The following is a 23,988-nucleotide window of genomic DNA, read 5'->3' as shown; positions in this document are numbered from 1 at the left end:
AGTAATTTACAAGCATGTTTGAAACAAATGAAAAAGTATTTCCTTTGCAAAAAAAAAAAAAAAAGAGAAATGAAGAACCAACAACCAAATTAAAAAATAATAATAACCTCACGGGATAGATTCAATAGCAGAATGGAGAGGACAGAGGAAAGAATCAACGAACTTAATATAAAACAATAGAAACTGCTCAATCTGAAGGACAGAGAGAAATAGACCTTAAAAAAACCTAAATAATCAGATACCCAGAAACCTATAGGACCATAAGAAATATCAAATATATGTATTATAAGAGTAGCAAAAGTGGAGGAGAAAGAGGGTGTGACTAAAAGATATTTGAAGAAACACTGGATATCCATCGGCACAAACATGAATCTTAACCTAAATGACAACCTTATACAAAAATAAACTCAAAATGGATTATAGATTTAAATGGAAATTATAAAACTACAAACTTTTAGAATATAATGTAGGAGAAAATCTGTATGACCTTTTAGCAGGGAGTTTTTAGACATGTTATCAACAGCAAAATTTATTTTTAAAAAATCAATTGATTAGATTTCATCAAAGCTAAAAGTTTTACTCTAGAAAGACCCTGTTAAGAGTATGAAAACACAAACTAAAGACTAAGAGAAAATATCTCATAAGACCTGTATCTAGAGCATATAAAGAACTCTAACAAAAGTTGAAAATTAAGAAAACATAAAATTTTAAAATGGACAAAAGACACGATGAGATATTTCTTCAAAGAAGTTGTACAGATGTCAAATAAGCACATGAAGAGATACTCAACATCACTAACCATCAGGGAAATGCAAATTAAAACCAAAATGAATTATCATTATGCATTTATGAGAACATTTAAAATGTATTTAAAACAACAGTGACAATACCAACTTTTGGAAAGTATGTGAAGACATTAGATCTTTTTTTTTTTTTTTTTTTTTTTTTTTTTTTTTTTAGATGGAGTCTCGCTCTGTGGTGCAATGGCATGATCTCAGCTCACTGCAAGCTCTGCCTCCCGGGTTCATGCCATTCTCCTGACTCAGCCTCCTGAGTAGCTGGGACTACAGGCACCTGCCACCACGCCCGGCTAATTTTTTGTATTTTTAGTAGAGACGGAGTTTCACCGTGCTAACCAGGATGGTCTCAAACTCCTGACCTCGTGATCCGCCTGCCTCGGCCTCCCAAAGTGCTGGGATTACAGGTGTGAGCCACCGCGCCTGGCCGACACTAGATCTCTTATACATTGCTGGTGGGAAGGTAGAATGGTAAACTACTCAAAAAAATATGTTAGCAGTTTCTTCAAAACTAAACATATACTTAATATCTAACCTAGCAATTTCACAACGGGGCATTCATTCCAGAGAAATAAAAACATATGTCCACACAAAAATCTGTACACAAATGTTCCTATCAGCTTTATTTGTAATAGTAAAAACCTAGAAACAACCAAAATATCCTTCGATAGGTGAATGGCTAAACAAAGTATAGTCATATCATAAAATGCTATGCAGCAATAAAAAGGACATAATTTACAACATGGATGAACCTTGAGGGAATTATGCTAAGTAAAATAAGTCAGTCACAAAAACACAAATATTGTATAATGCCACTTATGTGAGGTTTTTAAAGTAGTCAGATTTATAGAAACACAAAGTAGAATGGTGGTTACCAGAGGCTGGTGGCAGAGAGCGGGAGAGGGGAGTTTTGTTTAATGGGTATAGAGTTTTAGATTTGCGGCCGGGCGCGGTGGTTCACGCCTGTAATTCCAGCACTTTGGGAGGACGAGGCAGGTGGATCACGAGATCAGGAGATCGAGACCATCCTGGCTAACACGGTGAAACTCCGTCTCTACTAAAAATACAAAAAATTAGCCGGGCGTGGTGGCGGGCGCCTGTAGTCCCAGCTACTCAGGAGGCTGAGGCAGAAGAATCGCTTGAACAGGGAGGCAGAGGTTGCAGTGAGCCGAGATGGTGCCACTGCACTCCAGCCTGGGGGACAGGGCAAGACTCCATCTCAAAAAATAATAATAAAATAAATAAAAATTAAAAATAGATTTGCAAGATAAAAAGTTTAGAGATCTCTTTCACAGCAATGTTAACGTTTGTAACACTACTGAACTGTACACTTAAAAATATATACTTAATCCTGGCTGACACGGTGAAACCCCGTCTCTACTAAAAAATACAGAAAACTAGCCGGGTGAGGTGGCAGGCGCCTGTAGTCCCAGCTACTCGGGAGGCTGAGGCAGGAGAATGGCGTGAACCCGGGAGGCGGAGCTTGCAGTGAGCTGAGATCCGGCCACTGCACTCCAGCCTGGGCGGCAGAGCGAGACTCCGTCTCAAAAAAAAAAAAAAAAAAGAAAAAGAAAAAAAAAAAGAAAACTGTATACTTAAAAAAGTTGCAAGGAGGATTCAATATACACAAATCAATAAACAAAATAAATCATAGCAAGAGAATCAAGGACAAAAACCATATGATCATTTCAATAGATGCTGAAAAGCATTCAATAAAATTCAACATCCCTTTCACAATAAAAACTCTCAACAGACTGGGTACAGAAGGAACATACCACAACACGATAAAGGCTACATATGACAAGCCCACAATTAATATCATATTGCATAAGGAAAAATTGAAAACCTTTCTGCTAAGATCTGAAACAAGACAACGATGCCCATTTTTACCACTTTTATTCAACATAGTTCTGAAAGTCCTAGCCAGAACAATTAAGCAAGAGAAAGAAAGAAAGGGCATCTAACTTGGAAAAGTAGAAGTCAAATTATTCCTGTTTGTAGACTACGTGATTTTATATTTAGAAAGGCCTAAAGACCTCACCAATAAAAAGTCTTAGAACAGAAACAAACATTTAATAAAGTTGTAGGATACAAAATCAATATATAAAAATCAGTAGCATTTCTATACATTAACTGCAATCTATCTGAAAAAGAAATCAAGAATGCAATACCATTTATAGTAGCTACAGAAATAAAATAAAATACCTAGAAATAAATTTTACCAAAGAAACGAAAGATCTCCACATGGAAAACCATATATCATTGATGAAAGAAATTGAAGAAGACACAAAAATGGGAAGAAATTTCATGATCATTGATTGCAAGAATTAATATTCTTAAAATGTAGGCCAGGCACAGTGGCTCATTCCTGTAACCCCAGCACTTTGGGAGGCCGAGGTGGGCAAATCACCTGAGGTCCGGAGTTCGAGACTAGCCTGACCAACATGGAGAAACCCTGTCTACTAAAAATACAAAGTTGGCTGGGCATGGTGGCACATGCCTATAATCCCAGCTACTCAGGAGGCTGAGGCAGGAGAATTGCTTGAACCCGGGAGGTGGAGGTTGCAGTGAGCCAAGATTGCACCACTGCACTCAAGCCTGGGCAACAAGAGCAAAACTCGCCTGGGGAAAAAAAAAAAAAAAAGATGTCTATACTACCCATTCAATCCCATCCCTATCAAAATACCAATGACATTCTTCACAGAAATAAAAAAACAATTTTAAATTTATATGGAACCCACAAAAAACTTCAAATAGCTAAAGCAATTTTGAGCCAAAAAACCCAGGCTGAAGGCATCCCACTACCTGACTTCAAAATATACTACAAAGCTAAAGTAACAGAAACAGCTTGGTACTGGCATAAAAACAGAAACATAGACCAATGGAACACAACAGAGAACCGAGAAATAAATCCTATAATCCAGAAATTAATAAATATAAATAAAACTAGAGCTCCATCTTTTACCACAAACAAAATCAAAAATGGATTAAAGATTTAAATGTAAGTCTTTAATGTAAAGGAAACTTTGAAACTATTAGAAGTAAAACACTGAAGAAGTGCTACAAAGACACATGCACACATATATCTATTGTGGCACTGTTCACAATAGCAAAGACTTGGAACCAACCTAAATGCCCATCAACGATAGACTGGATAAAGAAAATGTGGCACATATACACCGTGGAATACTATGCAGCCATAAAAAAGGATGAGTTCATGTCCTTTGCAGGGACATGGATGATGCTGGAAACAATCATTCTCAGCAAACTAACACAGGAACAGAAAACCAAACACCACATATTCTCACTCATAAGTGGGAGTTGAACAAATAGAACACATGGATATAGGGAGAGGAACATCACACACTGGGGCTTGTCAGGGGGTGAGGGGCTAGGGGAGGGATAGCATTAGGAGAAAGACCTAATGTAGGTGATGGGTTGATGGGTGCAGCAAACTACCATGGCATGTGTATACCTATGTAACAGACCTGCACGTTCTGCATGTGTATCCCGAACTTAAAGCATAATAATAATAATAATAATAATTTTTTAAAAATCATTGATCTGGGCAAAGACTTTTTTGTATAAAACCTTGAAAGCACAAGCAACAAGAGCAAAACAGACAAACGGGATTACAACAAGCAAAAAAGCTTCTGCACAGAAAAGGAAACAATTAACAAAGAGACAATGAACAGAATGGGAGAAAATATTTGAAACTATCCATCTGACAAAGAATAAATAATCAGAATACATAAGGAACTCAAACAACTCCTTAAAAAAAAAAAGCAATAAGCCAACTAAGAATGTACAAAATAAACATTTTGAATGCCTGAATAGACATTTCTCAAAAGAATACATACAAATGGTAAACAGATTTGTAAAAAAAAAGTTCAACATCGCTAATCATCAAGGAAAGGCAAATCCAAACCACAATGAGAAGTCATACCACCCCACTCAGAATGGCTAATATCAAAAAGATAAAATGTAACAAATGCTGTCAAGGAAGGTGAGAAAGGGGAACTTTTATATGCTGTTAATGAGAATGTAAAGTAGTACAGCCATTATGAAAAATAGTAGGAAGGTTCCTCAAAAAACTAAAAATAGAACTACCAGATAGAACAATCCCACTGCTGGGTATATGTCCAGCAAAAAAGGAAATCAGTATATTGAAGAGATATCTGCATTTCTATGTTTATTGCACCACTATTCACAATAGCCAAGATATAAAATCAACCTAGGTGTCCATCAACAGATGAATGGATTAAGAAAAAATGGTATATATATATATACAAAACCCGGTCATTTCCAGTAACATGAATGAAATTAGAAGTCATTATGTTAAGTGAAATAACCCACTTATTGTATACAAGTTTCACATGTTCTCACTCATATGTGGGAGCTGAAAAAGTGAATCTCATGGAGATAGAGAGTAAAGTGGTGGTTATTGGAGGCTAGGAAAATTAGGGAGGAAGGGATAAAAGAAGTTATTTTGTTTTGTTTTTTTCTTCAGACAGAGTCTCTGTCACCCAGGCTGGACTGCAGTGATGCTATCTCTGCTCACTACAGCCTCTGCCTCCCAAGTTCAAGCGATTCTTATGCTTCAGCCTCCTGAGTAGCTGGGACTATAGGCACATGCCACCACACCCAGCTAAGTTTTGTATTTTTAGTAGAGATGGGGTTTCACCATGTTGCCCAGGCTGGTCTCGAACTCCTGACCTCAAGTGATCCACCCGCCTCAGCCTCCCAAAGTGCTGGGATTACAGGGTGAGCCACCGTGCCCAACCGAAGAAATTGTTTCATGAATACACAAATACAGTTAGAAGGAATATATTCTAGTATTTGATAATAGAGTAGAAAAATTATAATTAACAATAATTTATTATATATTTCCAAAGAGCTGGAAGAATTGTAACATTCTCAATATAAAGAAAAGATAAATGTTTGGGATGATGGATATCCCAGTTGCCCTGATTTGATCATTATACTTTATATACATCTATCAAAATATTACATGTACCCTCAAAATATGTAAAACTGATATATCAATTTAAGAATACAAAAATAAGGTTAAGATGGTACATTTTATTGTGTTTTCACAGTTAAAAAAAAAAAGTCATGGTAGGAGGAGTTGTGGGAGGCAAGAACTACTGATATGTGCAGCAAATTGAATAAATCTCAATGGCATTATGCTGAGTGAAGAAACCATCCTTAAATAGTCACATATTGTATGATTCTATTTATATAACATTTTCACAATTTAAAACTAGTAAAAGTGGAAAAGAGATTAGTACTTGCTAGGGATTAGGAATTGTGTGTGGGAATGAATTGTAACTATAAAGGGGTAACATGAGGGACATCTTTGTCATGATTGAATAGTTCTGTATCTTGATTGCATTGGTGGTTCTGTGACTCTCTACACATGTGATAAATGGCATAGTACTATACACACACACACAGTCCCAACATCATTTTCCCAGATTTGATATTGTACTATAGATATTGTATTAGTTTTCTATTGCTTTGGCAAGAAATTCCATAGATTTACGGGTCTTAACCAGCGCAAATGCATTATCTCAGAATTTTGTAGGTCAGAAGTCTGGGCATAGAGTGGCTCAACTGACTATTTGCTCCTGGTTTCACAGAGCCAAAATTTAGGTGACAGCAGGGTTGCATTTCTCTCAGGAGGTTCTGGGGTTGAATCTGCTTCCTAACTCATGTGGGTTTTGGTAGACTCCCAGTTCCATGTGGTTGTAGGACTAATGTCTTTGTTTCTTTGCTGGTTGTTGGCCAGGCTCATTCTTAGTTTCAGAAGGTTGCTTGCATTTCTTGGCTCATGACCTCCTTTCTCTACCTTAGCTAGCAATAGCAAGTCAAGTCCTTTTCATATTTAAACCTCGTAGACCCTCTGCTTCATCTGTCCTCTGATTTTCTCTTCTACCACATCTCTCTGCTCTCAAGAGCTCGAGTGATTAGATTATGTCCACCTGGACAATCCAGGATTTTTTTTTCTATTTTAAGGTCCATAACTTTTATGACATTTGCATAGTTCTTTTACAGTAGTAACTAGTGTTTGACTGAATAATCAGAGAATGGGAATCCTGCGGAGACTGAGAATTCTGCCTATCACAATTGTGCAAAATATAACCATTGGAGGACATTGAGTAAAGATTACATGAAACCCCTCCGTACCATTTTTGCAACTCCTTGTAAATGTGTAATTATTTCAAAATAACAAGCTTTTAAAAATGCATGGAAGAAAAAATAAAAACAATATAAACAAATATATTTTCTATCAAAATTATTTTGTACTACCAGAAGACCCACAATGAAAGAAAGACTAAGGAATATCCTCCAAATAAAGGAAAAACTATTTCAGTGGACACATGGAATTGGAGGAAACAAAGAACAAAGGGGAAAATATATCAAGAAAATCTAAGTTAATATTACTTTTATAATATAATTAAAATAAATAATTGGGTTTAAAAACATATATATAATTGAAATGCATATCAAAGATAGCATAAGGAGGAGGAAGGAATTAAATGGAGTTCAAGAGTTTTAATGTCTTTGCACTGTCAGGAAGTTTTAAAAGTATTAAATTACAGATGACTCTAATAAAGCCTAAGGATGTGTATTATTTCCAGTGCAGTTACTAAAGAAACAATGAAAAAAGATATAATTAACAAGCCAACAGAAAAAAACTGGAAAAAGAAAATACTGCATTTACTGAAAAGATAAATAGAAAATACTAAATATCAGATGTGACAAAGAGAAAACTCAAAATATACCAACAAATATATTAAATATAAACAGAACAATATTCTAATAAAAAGATGAGGACCATAAGAATGAAGAAGAGAAAACTATATGCTGCTTAGAGGAGACATATTTAAATATAAGAAATCAAATTTAAAATAAAAGAATGGGCCAGGTGTGGTGGCTCACACCTGTAATCCCAGGGAGACCAAGGCAGAAGGATCACTTGAGGTCAGGAGTTCAGGACCAGCCTGCCTAACTCAGTGAAATCCCATCTCTACTAAAAATACAATAATTAGTCAGGCACAGTGGCAGGCGCCTATAATCCCAGCTACTTGGAAGACTGAGGCAGGAAAATCACTTGCTTGAACTGGGGAGGCAGAGGTTGCGTGAGCCAAAATCATGTCACTGCACTCCAGCCTGGGTGAAAAACTGAGACTGTCTCAAAAAAAAAAAAAAGTAAAGGAATGGAAATGAAAATGAAATAGATAAAATTACCTTCTCACAAAATAAGAAACCCTAATATAGCTATGTTAAAATCAATTTTTTAAAAAGAGGTTATACTGCCCTGGATCCTGGGTCAGAGGAAAAAAAAAAAAAGAAGAAGAAAAAGAGGTTTAAAAAGTGGATAAAGAGTAACATTTCATTTTATGGTGATGAAAGTGCCAACATTCTCAGGAGACAACTTTTTTTTTTTTTTAGGTTTTGAATATTTTTTTCTATTTCTTTTTTTATATGTATACTTTAAGTTCTGGGATACCTGTGCAGAAAGTGCAGGTTTGCTACAGAAGTATACACATGCCATGGTGGTTTGCTGCACCCATCAACCCATCACCTACATTAGTTATTTCTCCTAACACTATCCCTCCCCAACCCCCCCACTCCCCAATAGGTCCCAGTGTATGATGTTCTCCTCCCTGTGTCCATGTGTTCTCTTTATTCAACTCCTACTTATGAGTGAGAATATGTGGTGTTTGGTTTTCTGTTCCTGTGTTAATTTGTGAGACTGATGGTCTCCAGCTTCACCTATGTCCCTGCAAAGGACATGAACTCATCCCTTTTCATGGCTGCATAGTATTCCATGGTGTATATGTGCCATATTTTCTTAATCCAGTCTATCATTGATGGGCATTTAAGTTGGTTCCAAGTCTTTGCCATTGTGAATAGTGCCACAATAAACATATGTGAGTATGTGTCTTTAGAGTAGAATGATTTACCATCCTTTGGGTATATACCCAGTAATGGGATTGCTGGGTCAAATGGTATTTCTGGTTCTAGATCCTTTAGGAATCGTCACACTGTTTTCCACAATGGTTGAACTTATTTACACTCCCACCAACAGTGTAAAAGCGTTCCTATTTCTCCACATCCACTCCAGCATCTGTTGTTTCCCGACTTTTTAATGATGGCCATTCTAACTGGCATGAGATGGCATCTCATTGTGATTTTGATTTGCATTTCTCTAATGACCAGTGATGATGAACTTTTTTTCATATGTTTGTTGGCTGCATAAATGTCTTCTTTTGAGGAGCGTCTGTTCATATACTTTGCCCACTTTTTCATGGGGTTGTTTTTGTCTTGTAAATTTGTTTAAGTTCCTTGTAGATTCTAGATATTAGCTTGTTGTCAGATGGATAGATTGCAAAAATTTTCTCCCATTCTGCAGGTTGCCTATTACTCTGATGATAGTTTCTTTTGCTATGCAGAAGCTCTTTAGTTTAATTAGATCCCATTTGTCAATTTTGGTTTTGTTGCCATTACTTTTGGTGTTTTAGTCATGAAGTCTTTGCCCATGCCTATGTTCTGAATTGTATTGCCTAGGTTTTCTTCTAGGATGTTTATGGTTTTAGGTCTTACATTTAAGTCTTTAATTCATCTTGAGTTAATTTTTGTATAAGATGTAAGGAAGGGGTCCAGTTTCAGTCTTCTGCATATGGCTAGCCAGTTTTCCCAATACCATTTATATAGGGAATCCTTTCCCCATTGCTTGTTTTCATCAGGTTTGTCAAAGATGAGATGGTTGTAGATGTGTGGCATTATTTCTGAGGCCTCTGTGCTATTCCGTTTGGTCTATATATATTTTTTGGTACCAGTACCATGCTGTTTTGGTTACTGTAGCCTTGTAGTATAGTTTGAAGTCAGGTAGAGTGATACCTCCAGCTTTGTTCTTCTTGCCCAGGATTGTCTTTGCTATGCAGGCTCTTTTTTGGTTGCATATGAAATTTAAAGTAGTTTTTTCTAATTATGTGAAGGAAGTCACTGGTAGTTTGATGGGAATAGCTTGAACCTATAAATTACTTTGGGAAGTATGGCCATTTTCACAATATTGATTCTTCCTACCCATGAGCGTGGAATGTTTTTCCATTTGTTTGTGTCCTCTCTTATTTACTTGAGCAGTGGTTTGTAGTTCTCCTTGAAGAGGTCAATAATTCTCAGTGCAATTATTCTCAATATGCACTCATAGCACCATACCAAAAAGCATTAAGTAAAAATGGACAAAATTAACAAGAAAATTTGACATAGCCACACTATCGTTCAAGGCTTTAGTAATTGTTGATACAATGGTAACTGATTTTAAAAGCCTATAATACATCAAAAAGGATGTAAAATATTTGAATGACACGATTAACAAATTCAATCTAATTTACATGTGTATATATATAAAACAGTACACACATTTGAAAATATGCAGTTTATGCACATCAAAGATTCACAAAAACGGAAATTTGTGCATATAGACCATACTGCTATTCTTAAGAAACCATATAAATAATATTCTCTTACCACAGAGGAATTAAAGCTGAGATCAGTAAAAATGGTAAGTAGAAAATAGCCAAATATGTGAAAACTAAGCAACACATTTCTAAAGAACCCATGGGTCAAAGAAAAAAACTAAAGTGGAAATTTAAAAATATTTTTGAAGTAAAAATAACTAAAACACAGCATATCAAAATATTCAGGGTATAGTAAAATCTTGTGCTTAAAGAAAAATTTATAGTTTTATATACATTTATTAGGAAAAAATGTAGGGCTAAAGATTCAATTACATTTCTCAAGAAGTTAGAAATAGCTGAGCAAATGTTATTCTGTTCTTTTGCAAGTATTTCAAATCCTTGAATTTTGAAACAGCAGCCTTCTAAATTCACCTATGTTTTCAAGAGATGTTGTTGTTGTTGAGTTTAGAATGATGGGTTCTTCCTGTAGGAATTCACCATTAGTCAGTTAATTGGGTTTAATCAAAACACCCAATTCGTATTTGAAATTTTTGCTGCATATTGTAAAACCACTGCAGCATCTGTGTCTTCAAGGAGATTTAATGTGGATAATTTTTATAGGTTGAAATGCTATCATAAATATTAATAAATGCCTTTAAAGCTCTGAGAAATCTGCTGATAAAAAGAGCAATATAAACGCAAAAGTTTGGTTTTTCTAACCATTTACAATATTCAGAATAAAAGAAGAGAAAAACTGAATTATGAACTGAACAACAAAATTGGAGTGTTTACTTCTCTATTTTAAAAACAACTTGGACTCAGAGGAATAAAAGATAAGGGTTGGTATAAAATTGATTTCTCAATTCATGTATGGGAGTTCTAAAAATAAGCTAACTGGCTGAAGAGAAACATAGGAAGCTCTTAAAACAAGCAACTAATACTCCTCAAACTTGATCATGAGAAAGTAGATATCAAATATGGCCCAAACTCTGGTGATAGCATTGCTTATTGTTCATTCACCAATTCATTCATTGAACATTTATTAATTCAACAGATCTCCATTCAGTGTCTATTCTTTGTCAAGCATTGTGCTATTGCTGAGATGCAGCCATGAGCAAACCAATTATTTTGTTTCCTCCTGGTGTTTATAGTCCAGTAGAAGACAGCATTTAAATAGTCATATAAATAGATACGTAAGCACAAACTGAGATTCAGTCTTAACAGACAGAGTTGTAGGCCAGGCGTGGTGGCTCATGCCTGTAATCCCAGCACTTTGAGAGGCCAAGCTGGATCACCTGAGGTTGGGAGTTCAAGACCAGCCTGACCAATATACAGAAACACCATCTCTACTAAAAATACAAAAAATTAGCCAGGCGTGGTGGTGCATGCCTGTAATCCCAGCTACTCAGGAGGCTGAGGCAGGAGAATCACTTGAAGCCAGGAGGTGGAGGCTGCGGTGAGCCCAGATCATGCCATTGCACTCCAGCCAGGGCAACAAGAGCGAAACTCCATCTCAAAAAAACAAACAAACAAACAAAAAAAAGACAGACGTGTAGGTGTTTTGTGATCACATATATATATATATATAGGATTTACTCTAGGGAATCAGGGAAAGCTTTCCCTAGCAAGTCTTATGTGTGCTGTGAGCTGCAGTTCATGATAAAGACCAACCAGGTGAAGGTGAGAACTGGAGGGGAAGAATGTTCTAGCACAAGTTAAGGCTTTCCAGTAGGTGTGGGAGGGATCACTGGGGGACAGAATCAAAGTCAATGTGGCTGAACAAGGAGCTGAAGTGGGGAATGTGCAGAGAATGAGATGAAGTTTAAAGGTCAGCAGAAACCAGATCACAAGCATCCAAAGCCTCATGGGCCATGTTAACAGTTTTGAATTTCTCCCTGGGAAAGGGTTGTAGCAAGGAAGTGACATGGCTAATTCAGCATTTTTAAGAGTATCACTTTGCCTGCCATAAGTCGTGCAAGCTGGATTCAGGAGACAAGTTATGATCTTGTTGTATCAGCATAAGTGAGAAGATGAGAACCTTGGAACAAGGTTCAGAGGACAACGCAGCCTCCTGGAAGCCAAAACCCACTCCAATCTGAGTATACTTCTCTTTTCCAAATCTACTTTCAATGATTACCACTCTGATAGGCAAATGTTCTCACTATCATCTACCCAAATTATTCCTAGTCTTCCTTCTACCTTTGTTCCTGTTGCTCCTTTCTTCACAAATGCCATCTTCTTCATTTACCTATACCACAACCATTTTATACATCCAAGCTCAAGTTCCATCTCCCCACTTCTTTAGATCATTCCCACCCATAGCCACATCGTTCCTTCTCTACATTGACCATATGCTAGTACTTTCTTTTCCTCTTACTGATGAAATTATAAGCTACTTAGGGAAGGAAATGTGGCTTACATTTCTCTGAATTCCCCTATAAGACCAAGAACAAGGTTGGGATTAAGTGCAAAACACCCTTTAAACCTAATCAAATTTCACTGCAATGAAAAATGCCTAGTATATGGATGATAATTTGGAAAAATACTATGTTCCAAGGTGTACTAAAAACCAAAAAGGTACTATATGAATATGAAGGGTATTAGAGAAGAATATTTTAAAATAGGTAAAAATCCAAGGCATGTGCAGCTGGCTCCCTTAATTTCTAGATGACTCTATGAGCTTGCCTTTTAGTAGTTAAACATGTCCTTTCTGCCTTTTGTTTAATCCTGCTTATACCAAAATGCAGCAGCAGCGCCCATGAACTTGGTCGTTAGTGGGACTTCCATTGGAACATCTTCCAAAGCAGGAGGAAAGCAGGTCTTGTTCCACACATGCCAGAGTATATTTCCACTGTGGCCCTACTATCACTGTTCTTCATCTCTTGCTCTTATAAAACTCTGACAGCAGAGCAAGAAAGAGTTTGAGAAGGTCTTATGAGGACATACATTACCAAGAGTGCACCTCCGTATTCACTCTCTATATTAGCCCCATAAATCTTCAATAAAGCAACAACATGCTTGATATGCTTGAATTTTTTTGTGGAAGCTGGTGAAGAGGCTCAATTTTGTAGGCCCTTAAAAAGGGTCAGATCATGTGTGCCCAAGATACAGTTCCAGGCTTCCCTGATACCAGCTAATGTACATTGAACATGTCAGGTGAAAGGCAGTTATTTAAACCTGTTAGCTCTCCTAATCTTTATAACAACCCTGTGAAATAACTTGAGTTGCTAAAAACAACATGTCTGAGGCTCAGAGAATGGAGGTAACTCACTCAAATCCAAAAAACGTAATCATGGGGCCAGGACTCTGCCCAAGGTTTGTCCGATTACTGAATTGGAACCTGAATTTCAATTTTAGAGCTCCCCAACCAGTGACCATGCATTGACTATCGATGTACTAGGAGCGTCTAAGCAGGGCCTTGGATGGCTGAGCTCCTCTGATGTTTCCAGACCAGGCTTTGCTTACAGTGTAAACATTCTCTTCTTTCTTGTTAGTGTCACCAACCTGAGGCATCTCTGTTGTACCTCAGTTGCCTCAGGAACTTCCATGGTTACTCAGTGTTCTCCTAGGTAAGTAGAAATTTTCCAGCCTGGCATTCAGTAACCCCAACAACATTAGTGAGGTGAAGAGCATTGGATTTCAAAATCAGGTTTCTGCATCTCAGAGATCAGAGTTCGATTCTGGTTTCCCCACGTGACAGACGTGTGATCTTGAGCAACTAAGTTAACCTTTTGGTGCCACTGATTTATAGTTGTATCTAACTCATAGGGGTTTCTTAATTATTAAACAAGATAGAATATGTGCAAGCACTTTACACAATTCCTGGCACAGAGTAAAATGCCAAAAACTTTGCTGCCCCTGCTATTATTTTGTCCTATAGACCTACCCCTCTTTAAACAAGCTGGGCAGTTTGCTGGTTATTTATCATGGCTTGTGCTTCTTCATTGTCATAGATTGTATTTGAGGGCAAATAGTTTATTTGGGAAGTGATCCCAGGAAGCATCCATCAGGAAAACATAGAAATGAGGCAGAAAAGGGAAAAGAACCAATACAAAGTTAATGAATATTAGCCAGTCTGGGTAACTGAGGTGCAGCCCCACTGAGTATCTTCAGGACATTGGAATAAAGCACACCTTGGAGTTGTCCCACCTGAGGGACAAGGAAGCCACTGTTTGTCACTGATTGGGATTGCATTCAGGGGCATCAACTCCCTGATCCCAACAATCTCACCCTGCATGCCCACTGAGCACACCTCTATAGCCAGAAAAGGCTATCTGGTAGAGTTGCCATGCTTGCAGCAAGAAGCAACAGGTCTATAGGATGGTAGGAAAACCTTTCAGTATCTCCCACACCCACTTCTATGTGTTTGTTGTTGCACTTATTTCTACTTGCAATTCCCTCTTTTCTATCTTTTAAAAAGCCTACTCAGGCCAGGCATGGTGGTTCATGCCTGTAATCCCAGCACTTTGGGAGGCCGAGGAGGGCGGATCACCTGAGGTCAGGAGTTCAAGACCAGTCTGGCCAATATGGTGAAACCCTATCTCTACTAAAACTACAATTAGCTGGGTGTGGTGGTAGGTGCCTATAATCCCAGCTACTTGAGAGGCTGAGGCAGGACAACTGTTTGAATCCGGGAGGCGGAGGTTGCAGTGAGCTAAGATCACGCCACTGCACACCAGCCTGGGCAACAGAATGAGACTCCATTCAAAAAAAAAAAAAAAGTTTACATAGACATTCTCCCCTCTCTATGAAGACCTTCCTTATTGCCCCTGTAATGTGGTCTTTTTCATGTTGGAAGTTCTGTGCATCACATGTTATAGTCTTTCTTGGATTATGTTTACTTATATGTTGATTTCAACAATTGACCCTTGAGATGAGGGGTCCTCACTTCCCTTTCTTTTCCAGAGCCAAACACAGTACTTTGCCCATAGTAAGTGCTCAATAAATATTTGTTAAATTAAACTGTGTTTCACACTAAAAATGATTAAACATCAAATGTACTTATCTTCTCCACTATGCAAGTTTTATACTTTTACCTCCTGGGAAATGTTTGCTGGGACATCTCTTTGCCTTCTTTAATGAATTTTGATCTTACATCATGTTTAAATGCCTTGGAGTTCCAAAAGACAAATATATCCTCATGTAATTTAATGGCAATCAGCAGGCTCCATTTTTTCTTATCAATATACAGAAAGCTGGTGGTCACAGCAGGTAACTGATGAGACTAATCTGTCAATGTTCTAATAATTCTCTGCCTGATTGCACCCAGCCCAAGAGCCTGAATAATCACAGAAGCGGCAAGTGATTTGATCAGGACTAGAATAGATCATCGATTGTCCTCAAGTGAACTGGGTGTTTGTACAGGATGGGGTTAGCATGATACCTCAAGGAAGCCCTTCAGGCAGAAATCAATGTTGAGAATTCAAAGTGTTACAGGAAAGGCCAGAGGAAGCTTCTATGAGGTGCAACCGTAGGAGTACTTGGTATAGCAGAAAAAGAATTGAAGCAATGAGCTATCATACTGTTAACTGGGATGCTAGGCAAAAGCATTCAAAAAGATTTGAGGATTTTAGTGGATGACTCGGTCCTTTGATTGATTTGACCTCCATGGTTCTTTTTAGTTTTCTAGATACTTTGAACTATTTCTAACTCGATGTTAACAAGACAGAAAAGGAAAATCATGTTTCTATTGTGGTGTCAAGAAATAAACAGATGGCAAGACCTTAGCAGTGATTAAAAGGTACTTCATATTTTTGACAATGAAATAAAAATGCTGCATACATATTAAAACTTTATAGTTATTTTGATAGGACTTTTATATAAATAGCATTTACACAATTAGGTAGTTCTACTTTGTGGGTAGACTCTCTCCAAAGTTTGGTATACATGCCTCCCTGACTCCAGGCCTTGCCTTCATGCTTTGATTCTTTGGAGTCCATATTGCTCTCTTAGTTTGAAAAGTTTTAGTAGTCAAGATTCTCCTCTTTCCTATACATTTTGCTGACTGGCTTCTGATATTTAGAGAAGGAGCAGCCAAATAGAAGAAAGGCAAAGGGGCACAGGAATGTTTATGTTTGATTCGTACTGTTGTGTTTATCCAGCATCAGAGCTTTTAAAATGCAGTAGGTGTTGAAAACCAACTCTCTCCTATGAATTTCACTTATGGTTTCTTTGTAGAACCCAGTTTCTGATGTTCTTCCACCTGCTATATCTTTGCTGAAGACAAATGATATGTTTGAAAACTATTAAGCCTATAAATGTAAATTTCCCAATCGTGTTTGATAGCACAAAATATTATATTAAGGAAAACGTTTTCCGTCAAGTAATGTACATGCCGTGCAGAATGTTCTTTTTGAGAGCAAAGTTTTCCACCTAGTTAGGCAAAGGCAGGTCACCTAGGGCCCCAAACACCAGGATGAGGAGTATTTTATTCCAAGAGGGAAGGAAGGATTTGGATGATTTCCAGCAAGAGGCCTCATAATCTGATTTACACTTTTAAAAGCTCCCTATTGGCTGTTAGATGGGGGACAGGATCATAGAAGGACAAAACGGCAGACAGAAATGTAGTCTTCATAAAAGATGATAGCTATTCAGACATGGTTGCTACCACCGAGGGCCTAGGAATGAATCCCTACAGGTCCAAAGCTAAAGACATTGTCAGGTCATGAAGTGCATCGCTCACTAAAATCGCCAGGAGTGGGTCCTCACTCAGGCACGTTTCCTGGTTTTCTCTTATATTCCCTGTTTTGTGCCTTCACAGGGCACATTCTTGCCCATCTCCACACACCAACCACTACTCCCTCCCTAGTTGGGATCACCTTGGTCTCCCCTCTCTCTTCAGCAGTGCTAATGTTGGCTACTCAGAAGACAAAAACTTTGGGTATAAAGTCTGCAAACACTGTGCACATCAAGTGTCAGGCATCCTTTAACCCAGGAGAAATAGCCTATAGCTTTAGTGGTGGTTACTACTATTTGGTACCAGCCCCGGGGTTCAAATCATAGGTCCTCTAACTTATTAACTGTGATGTTGAGCAAATTACTAAAATTCTCTGTGCTTCAATTTTCTCCCATGTGAAATAGGAATACTGGTAGTATTTATCTCACACGATTGTTACAAAGATTAAATGGGTTATCATTTACAAAGTGCTTAGAACTGTACTTAACACATAGTAAATGTTACTTGAATGACCGCTGTGGTCGTCATTAGCTACCATTTAGAGCTGTGTGAGGAATAGATAAATAACGCCTGTAAGGCACGTATCATGGGGGCACACACATAGACAGTAAGTGCCCAATTAATGCTAAGCTATTATTACTTTGCTCAAATATGACACGTGTGTCAGAAATGACCGCTGTTTATTTTATTTATTTATTTATTTTTGCCTCTCTTGCTGTTTCTAATTTCTTTTTCAGCCCCTATGAGGTCACCTATGTCTGTACCTGTGTCTGTGATGAGTATATTTAACCTCAGGGCCAAGACAGAAGATACTGGAAGAGAAGCAGAAGCCGCTGGCTCATTTCCCAGTTTTTCTGTTTTAATGGAAAAAATAAAAGCATTTCCTGTCAGAACTAGGTACCACATTTTTGAGAGTCCAGCTGAGCTTGAATAGTTCATTAATTTTGGCACTCTTACATGAAATGAAAGCAGTTTTGGAAAGTATGCCTCTATCTGGGTTAATTAGTATACGAGAACATTGGGACTTTAACACTTTTTTTTTTTTTTTGCTTCAGCAATTCTTGTAATTATTTTGCTTAGGTTCATGCTGTATATAAACATATAAAAACAGCTTTATGTATCCATCCTGTGATAAAAGATAACTGGAATATTCATGGTGTTGAACGGACATTTTGGGGAAGGGGAAGTATACAGACTGTATTATAGAGAAATTTGAAAGAAGAGATGGAGGTTGGGGAAAAAAGATGAAGCTGTCTGAGTAAGAAAGGATGTCTTAAAGAATGAACAACAGCAAAAGGAAGCACCATGAACAGCCTGTTCCATTTTGATGTCTGACTACACATATCCCAGCTTCATTTATATCATCTTAATGTTCGTGTCGTTACTGACATCCCTGACTTCTGTAACTTCTGAATGCCTCTTAAGGAATCTCTCCAATTATTTGAGTTTTTTGCAGATATTCAAAAGTATCTGGCTTCAAGGTTATGTTACATGACAGCAAACAAATGCTTAGTCATGCCATGAGTAGTATAAATGCTGGTGCTGCCTGCAGCATACATCAGTTCCAAGTGGATTATTTTTCCCTCTTTGTTTCCACCAATTTGTTACAACACAACTGGCACTCGATGCCCAGATTGAAGGGTATATCATACCCTCTCTTTGGCTCTAGAAAAATTACAGAACCCTCTTTCCTGCTGACATCCTCATAGGTTTAATATTTCAGTTTAAACTTCAGGGTAATGTGTAGACGCATTCTTGTCAGTTGTCTAGTGCTGGCTGTGTAAAAGCATGAGATGGACAAGAGGAGGGTTGGAAAGTACCTACAAAAGGCAAACTTTTAAAAAACTATGTAAGTTAATTTAGTCAGAAGTATTTTCCTTATTTCAGGTAATTAATTATCTAGGCTGTCTGGCTAGATGGGGAATTAAGTATTTAGCCATGAAATGTGGATCAGATACTTCACACAATTATTTTATCCATTCTTTCCTAAAACATTATAAAGTAATTATCATTATCCTTTTACAGACAGGAAAACTGAGGTTAAGAGAAGTGAAATAAATAGCCCAAGGGCATGCTGTATGTTAGTACATTTATGAAATTTAGGAAATTAATATTCATGGAAGATGAGTCTAATTCATCTGAGATTATTTTTTGTACCCTTCTTCCTATATGCATGTGATCACCAGAGCCAGTCCTGGCCCCAGGCTGCAGGGAGATGGAACATATGTGTTTTAATTAGTATTACTCAGGCCCTTAGAATGTATCACAGAGAAAATGACATCACAGATGCTCCAGTGTGTCATACACTCTGGTTATTTAAGGTTGTGTAATAGAATCCTACTCCAACAGGAGTTTGGATGCATATGGCAAAACAAATCCCAGAATTCCTTGTCAGTTCAGTTCAGGATGGAAGAATTCTCCCGCAGGACCCTGGCAATGGGCACTCTGCCCTGTCTGAGGAATCCTCGAGGATTCTGAAATGGGCTGCCCTCAATCCAGTGTGTCACCATGTCTCCCTAACTCTAACCACCCCAGGAGGTAAAAGAGCTTTAACCTTTCTATTACACACACACACACACACTCCTTTCCTTCGACTCTTAAGAGTTCTTTCCTTCCTAATAGACACTCTCAAGAGACTACAGAAAAGTTGAAACTGTTCCATATCCATAGAAATATGCAGAAACATGTGTGGTTATCCCAGTGACTGGTGGGCTCTTCTGGCATTCCCAACCAAAGATGCTAACTGCCCTACAATGTGTGGGGCCATCTGCATAAATACAAAATGTCCCTCCCCAATATCACTGAATCCATGAAGAGTCTTCCTCCATCCCTTCTTTTTTTAACTTACTTCTCAATACTCCCTCTCACACCAATTTATTCCATCAGATGCCCTGTGGGAGAAGAGAGGAAGTGGATTAACATATCACCCCTAAAAGACAATCTACTGTTCTGGGTTGTGATCTCTTCTGATCCAGGTTCTCCCAATTTCTTGGCTCACAGTATTCAGTCAACCTGCTGAATACTCTTTATTGGCAGCTACTCAGAAGGCCACTGCTTGAAAATTTCAGCCCTTGGGGTTGATTTTTGCTGCCAAAAACAGCAGTTGTTGAAGTCTGCTACATATTACTGGGTCATCCATAAGGGTTTTTTTTTTTTTCCAATATGGAAAACATTTGTTCTGCCAAAGTCATGCCTACCCCCAGCATGGGAGTTGACAGGATTCCATTTGCTTCTAGCAGGGGAAGAACTGACCTCTATAAATTACATTCTTTAATAATGGCTTTGCCCAGAGAAATCTGGCATTACCCCAGGTCTTTCTCCAGATTCATATAAGCTAAATGAGGTGAAGATTTTGACCTGAGCACCTGGGTGGATGTTATGCTCCATATTAAGATGTGAAAAACTGCCAGGAAAAAAAACTGTCTAGAGAGAGAGAGGAACATCAGGGGTTCAGCTTTGGCCTTGTTAAGTTTGAGATGCCTCTTACACATCTAAATGGATTTGTCCATATGACAGTTGATGATAGGAGTTAAGATTCCAAGGAGTGACCAGGGTTAGAAATGTACATTTGGGACAGGTAAATAGTTCTAAGTCCTCGGCCCGGTAGAGATAACTGCTATGGTTTGAATGTGTTCTCTCTAAAATTCGTGTCGAAACTCAATTCCCATTGTTGTGGTATTAAGTGGTGGCACCTTTTGGGAAGTGATTAAGTTGGGAGGGCTCGGCTCTCATAATTGAATTAGTGCCTTTTAAAAAGGCTGGGAAGAATCAGATTAAGAAAAAGCTTAAGCCCTTTTGCCATTTGTCCTTTCATCACATGAAGGCACAACATTCATCACCTCCAGTGGATGCAGCAACAAGGCACCATCTGGAAAGCAGGGAACGGGGTCCTTGCCAGACACCAAACCTGACAGCACCTTGATCTTGGACTTCCCAACCTCCAAAACTGGAGAAAATAAATTTCTATTCTTTGTAAATGCCCTAGTCTCAGGTATTTTGTGATAGCAGCAGAAATGGATTAAGATAATAAAGAGAAAGAGAGTATAAATTTAGGAAAGAAAGTCATCTTGGATTAGATAGCTCTAACATTTAGAATTGCTGAATATAAAATCATCAGTAGGTTCTGAGTCTGGTGAATGGTACTAACAGGCAGATTGTCTAGTTATGATGCTGACACTAATGGTTGGAGTGTCAATTTTATTAATCCTATTGTTTTTCCCCAACCATAAAATAAAGAGTGAGATATATATGGTTACTTTAAGGTGGTAAGATTATAGATGACTTTTCATTTCTTTCTTGTCCTTTTTTATATTGTTCAAATTCTCTACAGTGGACACATGACAATGTTATGAAACAAATACAATAAACATTTTAAATCTTAATAGCCTATATATTGTTTACAGTGCATCTCAACCATCATAAGAGCATGCACACCCCATCACATTATGATGTGAACATACATTGTAAAGGTGAACATCTTTTTTGTGATATTCAATGAATTATGTCTATAGGCATTTAAGTGGTTCTAAAAGTCTAGAATAATGATGCTTTGGCAAAAATCATAAGGCCAAGATGTCAATGTGGCACAGTGTGGCATTTTGGACATAATAGAAGCATATTTATCAAATAAACGAAAGGTCACAGTTAAAAGTCACCCTATAAGAGCCTATTCGTTAGCTTGAGAAGTGATTTATAAGCATGTTCCTTATGTTTCTGTATACTTTCCAACTCTCCAAATGTGTAGGGATAGCAAAAATGCAATCAGGGAAATAATTCTTGGCCACAACTCACATTCCAAAGGAAAGAATAACAACAACAAAATACCCAAGCAAAACCATCAAACCACATCCTGGTAAAAACCTTTAATGTGCTGCTAGGGCATCATCTGGTCCCCATCATTACCAGCTGTGACTTGCATACCCGGGAAAGGCCAGACTTCAGCAACAGGAACTAAAATCAAAGGCCCATGATATAGCTTTGAAGTTGAATATGTGTAGCAGCATTTTTAACTAAGGTGGTGACTACAGAATTAGAAGAAAGGATGGACAGGGCCAGTATAAGACAAAGTTGCCAGGCACTATTTATAAAAATATGAGGAATCTTTGCAAATCAAGATAGGATAGTAACTTCCAGGTCTATCACAATTAATCTTCCATTTTTACATTCAGTCAATGTGAATTAAAAGTCTACTTTGAGCAGAGTATATATGGGTGCTTGGACAGATGAGATAATAAGACTGAAGCACTTTATATAAAATGGAGGAGAACGCTAGGCACAGTTGCTTATGCCTATAATACCAACACCTCGGGGAAGCCAAGGCAGAAAGATCACTTGAGCCCAAGAGTTCAAGACCAGCTTGGGCAACATAGTAAGACCTCAACTTTACAAAAAAAAAAAAAAAAAAGTTTAATTAGCTGAGCATGGTGGTGTGTGCCTGTAATGCCAGCTACTCAGGAGACTGAGGTGGGAGGACTGCTGGAGCCTGGAAAATAGAGGTTTCAGTGAGCTGAGATTGCACCACTGCACTCCAGTCTGGGTGACAGGGCAAGACTAAATAAATAAATAAAATGGAGGAGAAATTAGTAAATAATCTGAAAGTAACATAAGCAAACATAATCTTAATATCAAGTTATCACAGCTAGAGTACATAATTCCTAGAACACTTATTAAAAGTTCTGCTGTAAGAAACTTATCTTGGTTAACTTATTTGATCACACATTTCCCTGCCTAGGAACCACTGTTCTATGGAATGTGCTCTAGGCCTACAATAAAAGCAACATTTTCCTAAATTCTTTGTTCGTGAAACCCTTTACCCAGAGCATTTCAAAAGAGTTGCATTTCAAAAAAAACACACTTGCTAAAAATCCTTCCAGTAAAGATTAGGCTCATCTAGGATTAATTAGGAAACAGCTTTGGAGAAGCTGGAGCAGAGTTTGGAAAGAGAGAGGTAAATAATTTGGTGGATAAGTGAGTGGAAGGTATGTTAGGCTGAAGGATCATGCCACGGCTTGGAGGTTGAACTCGTTTGGCATGGATGAGAACAATTTACATTCACAGAAGAAACACGAATTCCAAAGTAGGCTTGTTTCAGGGAGCTTTCTCTAAGAATACTGCAGTAGTCCTAGCATATTGGGTAACTAGAAAAGTCAACCAGCACTTTGAATCATAAGTACTAAGAGGTCAATGAGAAGAGAGCAGGTAAATCTTGAAGAATCCATTATCCTTACAGATAACACATCACAGAAGAGAATTCTTAAATTGGTTTTTTAAAATGTTGTCCTGAATAATTCAAGAGTTGCCACAAATTTTTAATGACCTCAATATTTCAAAGCTAGCATATTTTTAATTCATTTTTATTCATTTGTCTAAGTTTTACTTCTCCCTTGTAAAGCTGTATGCTTTACTATAAGACAAATTAACAGTACCATTTAATGCATTTTTTCCTTCTAGAATCCAGAATTATCACCCATAAGGCAGAAACTCTGCCAATTATAATCCTATCCTCAAAAGACATCATCAAAACGCTGATTCATACTGACTAAACAAGCTGCATATTAATTACTCATTTCAATGTCAGCATGTTCATTATATATTGCTCTTTCCAGGGGAAGGAAAGATAAGGAGATGCTAATGCTTCTAGGGCATTTCATTAAAATGCACAACGCTCAAAAAATAAGTTGCTTTTGCCCTTTAACTGAATTATGAAGAACAAACTTATGAAAATTATAGTGGAACTGAAGGCTTTACCATTTAAAGACAACAGCACATTTTTTGTCACTTTTCACACATGTTTTCAGTGGCTCAAATCTATTTGAGTTATGCAATGGTCTCCCCAGTCCATACTACTACATCCTATGCCTCTTGTTCCTCACTGTAAGCCCTGTCTCACCAGAATGGCATGTGCTGGTAATGCCTGGGGTGACAAAGAGAATTGGACATAGTAGAAATTCATCTTGGACTGTGTTCAACTGCTGGTCCAATTACAAAGACTGTTATCAGAGTCGGGTGGGAAGCCTGAGTACATTATGGTAAACCTTCTCAGAGC

The sequence above is a fragment of the Papio anubis genome, chromosome 10 (genome assembly GCF_008728515.1).
Source record: "Papio anubis isolate 15944 chromosome 10, Panubis1.0, whole genome shotgun sequence".
Taxonomy (NCBI): Eukaryota; Metazoa; Chordata; class Mammalia; order Primates; family Cercopithecidae; genus Papio; species Papio anubis.
Note: the sequence above shows the minus strand (reverse complement) of the source record.